Source organism: Suricata suricatta, chromosome 4 (genome assembly GCF_006229205.1).
Source record: "Suricata suricatta isolate VVHF042 chromosome 4, meerkat_22Aug2017_6uvM2_HiC, whole genome shotgun sequence".
In the NCBI taxonomy this organism is placed as follows: domain Eukaryota; kingdom Metazoa; phylum Chordata; class Mammalia; order Carnivora; family Herpestidae; genus Suricata; species Suricata suricatta.
The window spans coordinates 152,579,988-152,589,243 of record NC_043703.1 but is presented as its reverse complement, the minus strand read 5'-3'; positions in this window follow the sequence as shown (position 1 = coordinate 152,589,243).

Sequence of the window (9,256 nt, the reverse complement as noted above, 5' to 3'; positions counted from 1 at the left end):
AAACCATAAAAACCCTTGAGGAAAAAGCAGGAAATAGCCTCCTAGACCTCAATCGCAACAAATTCTCCCTCAGCACATCCCCAGAGGCAAGGGAATCAAGAACAAAAATGAACTACTGGGACCTCATCAAGATAAAAAGCTTCTGCAAGGCAAAGGAAACAATCAAAAAAACTAACAGGCAACCGACAGAATGGGAAAAGATAGTGGCAAATGGCATATCAGATAAAGGACTAGTACTCAAAATATACAAGGAGCTCACTAAATTCCATACACAAAAAATGAATGATCCAGTGAAGAAATTGGCAGAAGGTCTGAATAGACACTTCTCCAAAGAGGACATCCAGATGGCCAACAGGCACATGAAACGATGCTCAGCATCACTCATCATCACGGAAATTCAAATCAAAATCACACTTAGATACCACCTCATACTGGTCAGAGTCGCTAAAATGAACAAATCAAGAGAATATAGATGCTGGCGAGGATGTGGAGAAATAGGCACCCTCATACACTGTTGGTGGGAATGTAAACTGGTGCAGCTGCTCTGGAAAACAGTGTGGAGGCTCCTCAGAAAACTATTGATAGAACTCCCCTATGACCCAGCAATAGCATGCTAGGGATTTACCCAGGGAATACAGAAGCGTTGATTCATAGGAGCACATGTACCCCAATGTTCATAGCGGCATTTTCTATAATAGCCAAATCATGGAAATAGCTTAAATGTCCATCAACTGATGAATGGATCAAGAAGATGTGGTATATATATACAAAGTAGTACTATATGGCAATGAGGAAGAATGAAATATGGCCATTTGTAGCAAGTGGATGGACCTCGAGGGTGTCATGCTAAGCGAAGTAAGTCAGGCAGAGAAGGATAGATACCATATGTTTGCATTCATAGGTCTAACAGGAGAGACTTGGCAGGGGACCATGGGGAGAGAAAGGGGAAAAGAGAGTGGGGAGAGTGAGGGACACAGATCAAGGGAGACTACTGAATACTGAAAACGAACCATGGACGGAAGGGGGAGGGTGAGGGAGGGGGTGATGGTCATGTTGGGGGGCACTTGTGGGGAGAAGCACTAGGTGTTATATGGAAACCAATTTGACAATAAACTATTTAAAAAATGTAAAAAAAAAACCCTTCTGAATGATTCATTAATGGTAGATACATATTATTATACATTTGTCAAACCCATAGAATATACAACAGTAATTTATAAAAGTAAACTCTAATAATGTGAGGATATATATATCAAAGTGTCTTGAAGAGACCTGAACTGTATTTGCTTTTCTTGATAGAAAAACAAAAACATATTGTTTATTCTAAAAAAAATACAGGTTAGCAGAACCATAAATTTGTGAGTAAACAAATTTAGTAATGTTCAATATGCTATAATAGAAGTCTACGTATGCCACAGTTGGGGGAAAGGATATGGTGTGGTGGTGGGTAGAAACTAGTGATGCTACATGCTCTTCAAAATATGGGACAATCTTAAGCAATAATGAATTGCATTGTGTCTTATACAAGTTATAAATGCCTATTTTGGCATTCATTTGGTTAAAAACTTGTTTATAATTATCTGAGTCCAGAAAAGTAAAAGACAAAATAGGGAAGTTTAAAAATAACAAACACTTTATACTCCACTTCATATTTATCAGAAAAATTGTACTACTTGATATTTTACAAAATCAGACACTCCAGAGAAATGGCTTTTTCCAGTTTGGCAAATAAATCCCCAATCTCATAACCTACACAGGTTTAAAGCATTCACCCAAAAGAGGCTATCTAACACAGAGGGCTTTGTAGAATTTTGGAAAGAGTGGAGATACCTAAATTCTAATCCCAGTTATTCAACTTTCTTGGGTAATATGACATCGGTCAAGCCATGTGGCCTTCAGGTCTCAGACACCTATCTCAGGTGTAAAATTGACTTCACAAGGATGGTGGCAGCTTCTCTTGAAATCATAAACATAAAAGTCTCTTAAACATCTGGACGTCAGGTCAATCTCAAGTGTAATGTCAATTTTACTGTCCTGAGATCAGTAGGCAGATAGAGAAGGCTGGGCTCTAGTTACAAGGACTTCTGAAAAGTATATTCACTCACATTAGAAGGAAAAGCAATATGAACCCCAAAAAAGCTACAGTCAGTCTTGGTAACCTGAATTCATCTATCCTGACCTTAATGAAGATAAACAGAATATCCGGACTCCTCACATATACCCTGCTCCCATGCTCTCAGTACTTCGGAAAGGTTTTATAATACTTTACTTTAATATATGTATATTAAACCACAGGGGACTATACCATGTCTTTGTAAAGAGGTTTCAAAATGATGATTAAAAGTTGGGCTCAACATAAAAGAAAATTCTTTCTGACTCATTACTTGTTTAATGCCCACTGGACAGATTTCTCCATTGGGCCTGCTTTATCCAGGAAAAAAGTGTCAGAGAATTGCTTTATTAAAAAGGGATATTCTGGGCCAAGGTTAAGACAATTGTTCCCCATGGCTAATGTATCCTCCCCACAAAAGCATGCCCCAGGATATTTTTATATCACTGATTCCCAAATAAAGTTCTTTATTTTAGACTTGGTCATGAAATAATATTTTCTGGAGAGGTTGAGTAAGTGGTCTTAAAAGGTTTCTAAAGAACTCAAAGTTGTTCTTTCCCTTTTGTTTACTCATGTTCACTTGGTATTTAATGTTACCCCTGAATTTGATGCATTTAAAATCCATTTTTCCTAAGTAATAAGTGTATTTTCTTCTGCTTCATCACTTATATGTTTTCTATATTCAATTATACATTTTTATAATAAGAGGTTTTTTTCACATTATTAGTAATATGAAAGTAAAGCTTTAAATAGGGCCTTCAGCCAGAAATATGGTTTTCACAACAGCAGAAAGTGTAACAAATACTTTAAAACAAAACTTCAGTACATAAAATGCAAACTTATGATTTCTATTAACTGCAGAAAAAAATTGCAAATAACACCAAGCTAGATGAATAAAATTTGAAAATAAAAATATTCTAAAACAATAGTTTAAGTTCTCTTATGTTTAATATAAACATATACTACTAGTAAATATCTCCACTATTGGACTTGCTCAATTTTATTACATTAAACTCATGTCAATGTGTATTTTTAAAGTTTTTAGTTATATAAGTATATTCAAATTATTTCATCATGAAGATAATAATTCCTTCACAAGGAATTTAAAGGTACTAATGCAGACCAAGTACATACCTGCCTGACAAACAGTAAGGTCAGTGTTGATGAACACTCTTTAATTAAGGTGAGCTTTAAAAGAAAATTTAATGTTTACTTATTTCTGACAGAGAGAGAGAGAGAGAGAGAGAGAGAGAGAGAGAGAGAGAAAACGTGAGTGGAGGAGGGGCAGAGAATGAGGAAGACACAGAATCCAAAGCAAGTTCCAGGCTCTGGGCTCACAGCCCACATGAACCCGGAGATCATGACCTGAGCCGAAGTCGGATGCCCAAGCTACTGAGCCACCCAGGTGCCCGTGAGGTGAGCTTCCTGAAATGAATTTACATTCTGCTTTCTCTTCCAAATCTGTTATTGTTACACGTGCAAAACCATTTTAGACACTTCACAAAAAAGATTTTCAAAGAACCAATAAGCATATGAAAAAAGTCTTAAAATCATCAGTTGTGAGGAAATGCTCCCGATATATCCTCAGGAATGGCTAAGGTGAAAACAAATGTTGGAGAGCATGTGGAGCAACTGGAACTCACAAATATTGCCAGTGGGGACGTAAAATAGTACAACTCCTTTAGAAAATTGTTTGCCGTTTGTTAAAACATTAAACAAATCTACCCAATGACTGGACAGTTCCCCTCCTAGGTATTTATTCGAGAGAAATGAAAATATATGCCCACCAAGGGCCCTGTACAAAAGCTTTATAGAAGGTTTGTTAACAGAACCATAGTCTAGTGCATGAATCAATACGCTTTGATATATTGCACGATAGAACAAATACACAGCAATAGAAGGGAATGGATAATTAATATACACGACAACATGGACAAATCTCCAAAGCATATGCTGAGTGAAAAATCTAGACACAAGAAAGTATATACTGTATTATTGCATTTGTATAAAATTCTAGAATAAGCAACACTAACCTGTACTGATAGAAATCATGTCAAGTGGTTTCTTCCTGGTGAGTATATGTGAGTGGAGAGAGAAGAGGGCTGTGGTTTCTCTCCATTTTTTTAACTTACCAGAAGTTTTTAACTGTTTTTGATTATAGAGAGAAAGGTGGTTGTTTATTTTTGTATGTGAAGGCTCTTATTAGGTTTTGACTGATATTAGTCAATCTTGTTAATTTTATCCCTTATCATGTTTAACATAATATTTAATATAAGTTTTCCCTTTAGTGCTTGAAGCATGAATCACCCAGTGGTATTTTTTAAAAAAGTTTTTAATGTTCTTATTTATTATTGAGAGAGAGAGAGAGAGACAGGGCATGAGCAGGGGAGGGGAAGAGAGAGGAGGAAACACAGAATCTGAAGTAGGCTCCAGGCTCTGAGCTGTCAGCACAGAGCCCAATGCAGGGTTCAGACTCCCAAACTGGGAGATCTGAGCTGAAGTTGGATGCTTAACTGACTGAGCCACCCAGGCGCCCCTACCCAGTGGTATTTTAAATGGGCCTTTCTTTTTTCTTCATATTGGTAATAATTATTTTAGAAGTCTCAGGAAAAAAATCAGATTTTTTTTAGTGTGTATAACTCTGGCATCTGTGTTCTATATAAAATCAGCCAAAAAACATTTGTAACTTATTAATATATATGATCCTCTAGATATGGTTAAATTAAAACAGGGATATTAACTGTTTCCCCAGATGGGGTGGGGAGGAATAGTTATAATTATTCAAATGTACCCAGTAAATTTGCATTTGCTTATTGACTGCTTTTATCACACAATAAAGCTAAAGACTTTTTGAATCCAAATGCAATAGAAAATCATCTTTACAAAGAAAAAAGTAAAAATATGAATTGCTACATGTAGTAGGGTCTTGTTGAAATGTTTTGGCAATTTCTAACTCAAATTGACTGAGGCTTACTGAAACATGAAAACATTTGCTGAGGGCAAATCCTAGGTAACATCAGGACTTAGCCCTTTGGCATAAGTACATGTTAATTCAAAATATAATACCCATTTACAAATGGGTGCATACACATCTGTAGTATCAAAACAAAACTTATTTTCCAGAGATTTTTTTCCAGCATTCCACAGTGCAGTATGGCAAAATAATATTTCCAGTGTATCTTTTAAAAAATTTTTTTCAAGTTTATTTGCTTATTTAGACAGAGAGAGAGAGGGCATTAAGCAGGGCAGAGAGAGGGATGGAGAGAATCCTAAGCAGGCTCTGCACTGGCAGTACAGAAACCGATGCGGGGCTCAAACCCACGAACTGTGAGATCATGACCTGAGCTGAAATCAGGAGTCAGATGCTTAACTGACTGAGTCACCACGGCATCCCAATTTCCAGTATATCTTATAATTAAAATAAACATCTACATTAGCTGGAACCTCCAAGGAAATTATTTATTATAATAAAAATAATAGACGATAATTTGATAAATGCAAACCCACGTGTGCTCGTTTTGCCAGTGGCAAAATTACGTCATGACACCCACTGCTTATAAGACAAGTTCCAAATTCTTTTCATTTCTGTTTAAGGTTCTTCTAATTCCAGCTTCTATCCTTTCTGCTTCGTGTGTCTCTCATCACTTTCCCACATAAATAAATTCTTAAATCTAGGAGACTATTTTCCTTATTGCTCACTCACTGGTTTATTCATTCAATAAATACTCATTAGGCCCCCATCATGTATCAGGCTTGGTTTTAGACATTGGAAACACATCAGTGAAATGACAAAAACTCCTACGCTTGTGGAACTTACATTCTTGTGAAGTAAGAGGAGACAGACATAAAAGAATAAATTTAAGAAATATATGAAGTATAAGTCAGAAGCCAGGAATTATGGATAAACTTGACAGGAATAAGCGGCAATCAGGAGAGTGTGGGAAGTGGACATAGTACAGCTGATCTGACTCAAGCCCTTGGCTACCAGTAAAGCACTCTGACTTCTCCAACCTGTAGTCCTTACTCCATTCTACGAGCCACCATAGCACTCCTTGACAATCTGCATCGCTCAGTTGGCTTTTCTCACTTATCTTACATTGCCACAGGCAGCAGAGTAAGCTACAAACAGCAGCATTAGGAGAGGAGTCTGGGAGTCTACTTTTAGCTGTTTACTCATCTGGGTGGTTTCCTTATTTTTATTTATTTATTTATTTATTTTTAAATGTATATTTGGTTTTTTTTAGAGAGAGCATGAGTGAGGAAGGGACAGAAAGAGGAAACAGAGGATCCAAAGTGAGCTCTGCACTCATTGCAGTGAGCCTAATGTGGGACTCCAACTCATGAACCATAAGATCATAGAGGACTCAACTGACTGAGCCACCCCAGTGCCCTGGTTTCCTCATTTTTAAAATGAGGGGTTTAGGCTGGATGTTATCTGAAAACTTGAGATATAAATTTTTATGCATCTGTTCTTCCCTCACAAGCAATTTCACCATAAAAGTCTTTCATATGTGTCCTTCCTTCTAAAGGCATCCACACATGTAATATGCAATAAGCTAAATTGTACTAGTTGATTTATTGGCAAAAGCATTTTAAATATCATCATCAAAACACTGTTCAGTGAAGAATAAATTTGTTCAGCCATTCACAGACTTTGCCACTGACTCCAGATATTTCATCCAGTGAGCTCTTATTCTGATTTCTAAGTATGAACTTGGTTCTCAAACCAAGTTCCCAAAATGATGCACTGTGTACCATGAGGAGACAGGGTCTGAGGAAGTCAGGCTGTTCCCCTTCCCAACAGTTCACTACCCCAACCCAGACAGGTTGAGAAAGCCCCAAGGATCTTTCATCCTCCACATCAGGACATGCTTGGTACTTCGATTAGGAATGAGTGAGAGGCTTGCTCCTATGTAAATAAATGAAGCTTCAAGCTGGCCCAACAGACAAACTATGGTAGAAGAGAGAATGGAGAACGGAAGGGAGAATGGTCCCCATGCCCTACCCTAAGGTGCCACAAGGCAAGCATGCCGGGCTATGACCCACGTGTATCTACACCAAAACCCCTACTATGAGCAGGGGCCCCAGAGTGGGCAGTGAAGGTCTCATTCCTGTCCTGTGAGATTCGCCATGAGCCAAGGCTCCAAACTCCAGTTCATACTTAATTGTTTCATTGACTTCATTTCCAAAACACACACTTAAGGACAGAATTATTAAGAATTTCATGACGACATCCATAGATACAACCCCCAAGCACAGGGCTCTTCTGAACGTGGGTTCTCATGTGGTTGCACCGACCATATACTCATGAAGCCTATGATGCTCCAGATACAGAACAATACAACTGTATAACACCATCTATATACAGTCTCTAAAACTGAGAGGAGACCAGTTCTTCTTGGAGAAAAGGCTGATTCAGGTGTGGCCCAGGGAAAGTGCAAGTTGGACATGCCTTGTGCCAGAAAGCAAGAAAGAACTCAAAGACTAATAGGAATGTGTCAAATGGACGTAAGAACCAGTGTAAGGTGCTCCCATCAGTCACATTTAGGATAAATTGCACGTCAAAAACTAGTAACAAGAGCTAATTATAATACAATGAATAAATAAAAATCAATGAAGACAATATGATACATATTTTAAAAATGAGAACGTGAGAAGAGGAAAGAAGACACAAAGGGAGGAAAAAAAGAAAATCACTTGCTTCCATTGGAGGTAAATATTATTCTAACTTTTTACTCTGAAAATTGGTGGTTGGAGGAAAGAAGTTAAGCTTTTATCTTATTTTTTAAATATAGTTTATTGTCAAGTGGTTTCCATATAACACCCAGTGCTCATCCCAATAAGTGCCTTCTTCTATGCTCATCACCCATTTTCCCTTCTCCCCCAACCCCCAACAACCCTCAGTTTGTTCTCAGTATTTAAGAATCTCTTGTGGTTTTTCTCCCTCCCTCTCCTTAACTATTTTTCACCCTTCCCTTCCCCTATGGTCTTCTGTTAAGTTTCTCCTGTTCCACATATGAGTGAAAATATATGGTATCTCTCTTTCTTTGCCTGACTTATTTCACTTAGCATAATACCCTTGAATTCCGTCCACGTGGCTACAAATGGCCAGATTTCATTTACCTTACTTTTTAAAGATAAACTATAGTACATAGGCATTGATGAATGAAAGCCCTCCCCTTTTTTAACAGAAGAATCATGTGTAATAAATACAGATGGGTTGATAGTACTAAAATGTAATGTAGTTAAAGGAAATTATTCAGTCAAAAATCATCAGTGGAAATCACATGGAAAGGGGGCAGCATTTTCACATTGTACTGAAGTTTCTCCCTTCACATTAGCTGATAATTGCAAAAGGGGAAACTTACTTTTACAATAGAAAGATCTGGTGATTACCACTTTAACCAAGTAATCAAATCTAAGGCTTCTAATAGTGACATGTTATGTCTCCTGATGTGATACAGTAAATGTGGGTGAAGAACTCTGCCAAAAATGATTAATTGAACCTAATTGCACCTTTAGACCTAATCTACAGTTATAGAAAATACAAGGTGTAAAAAAACAAGTTAAAGGACACCAGAGGAAACAAATAGACAATCCCAAATGCAAACATTCTACTTTCTGTTCTGACTAGAACATGCAACTGATCTAGTCTCTTCAATAATTCATTGTCATGAAAAATAAAATTTTGTGTGAGACATTATGGTATTCCACACTAAAAGGACATAACCCAAAGTTTGACATGAAGTTTGGTAGATTTCACATTTTAAAAATCCAGTTATAAGAGCCATTTGGGGTTAGCTGAGAAGGTTTCAAATGTGTACTAAGCATTAGGGGCATCTGAGTGGCTCAGTTGGTTAAACATCAGACTCTTGATGTCCACTCAGGTCATGATCTCACATTATATGGGATCAAGCCCTACATCAGGCTCTGCACTGACAATGTGGAACCTGTTTGATATTCTCTCTTCCTCTCTTTCTGCCCACCCCCTCAGAATAAATAAATAAGCATTAAAAAATAAATATGTACTAAGCATTAGATAACATATGAGAATTATGGATTTTTTTAGGTGCAATAATAGTATTTTTCCTATCTGAGAAAATATATGATGAACTATTTAGATGTACAATTTTCTCAGAAGTGATT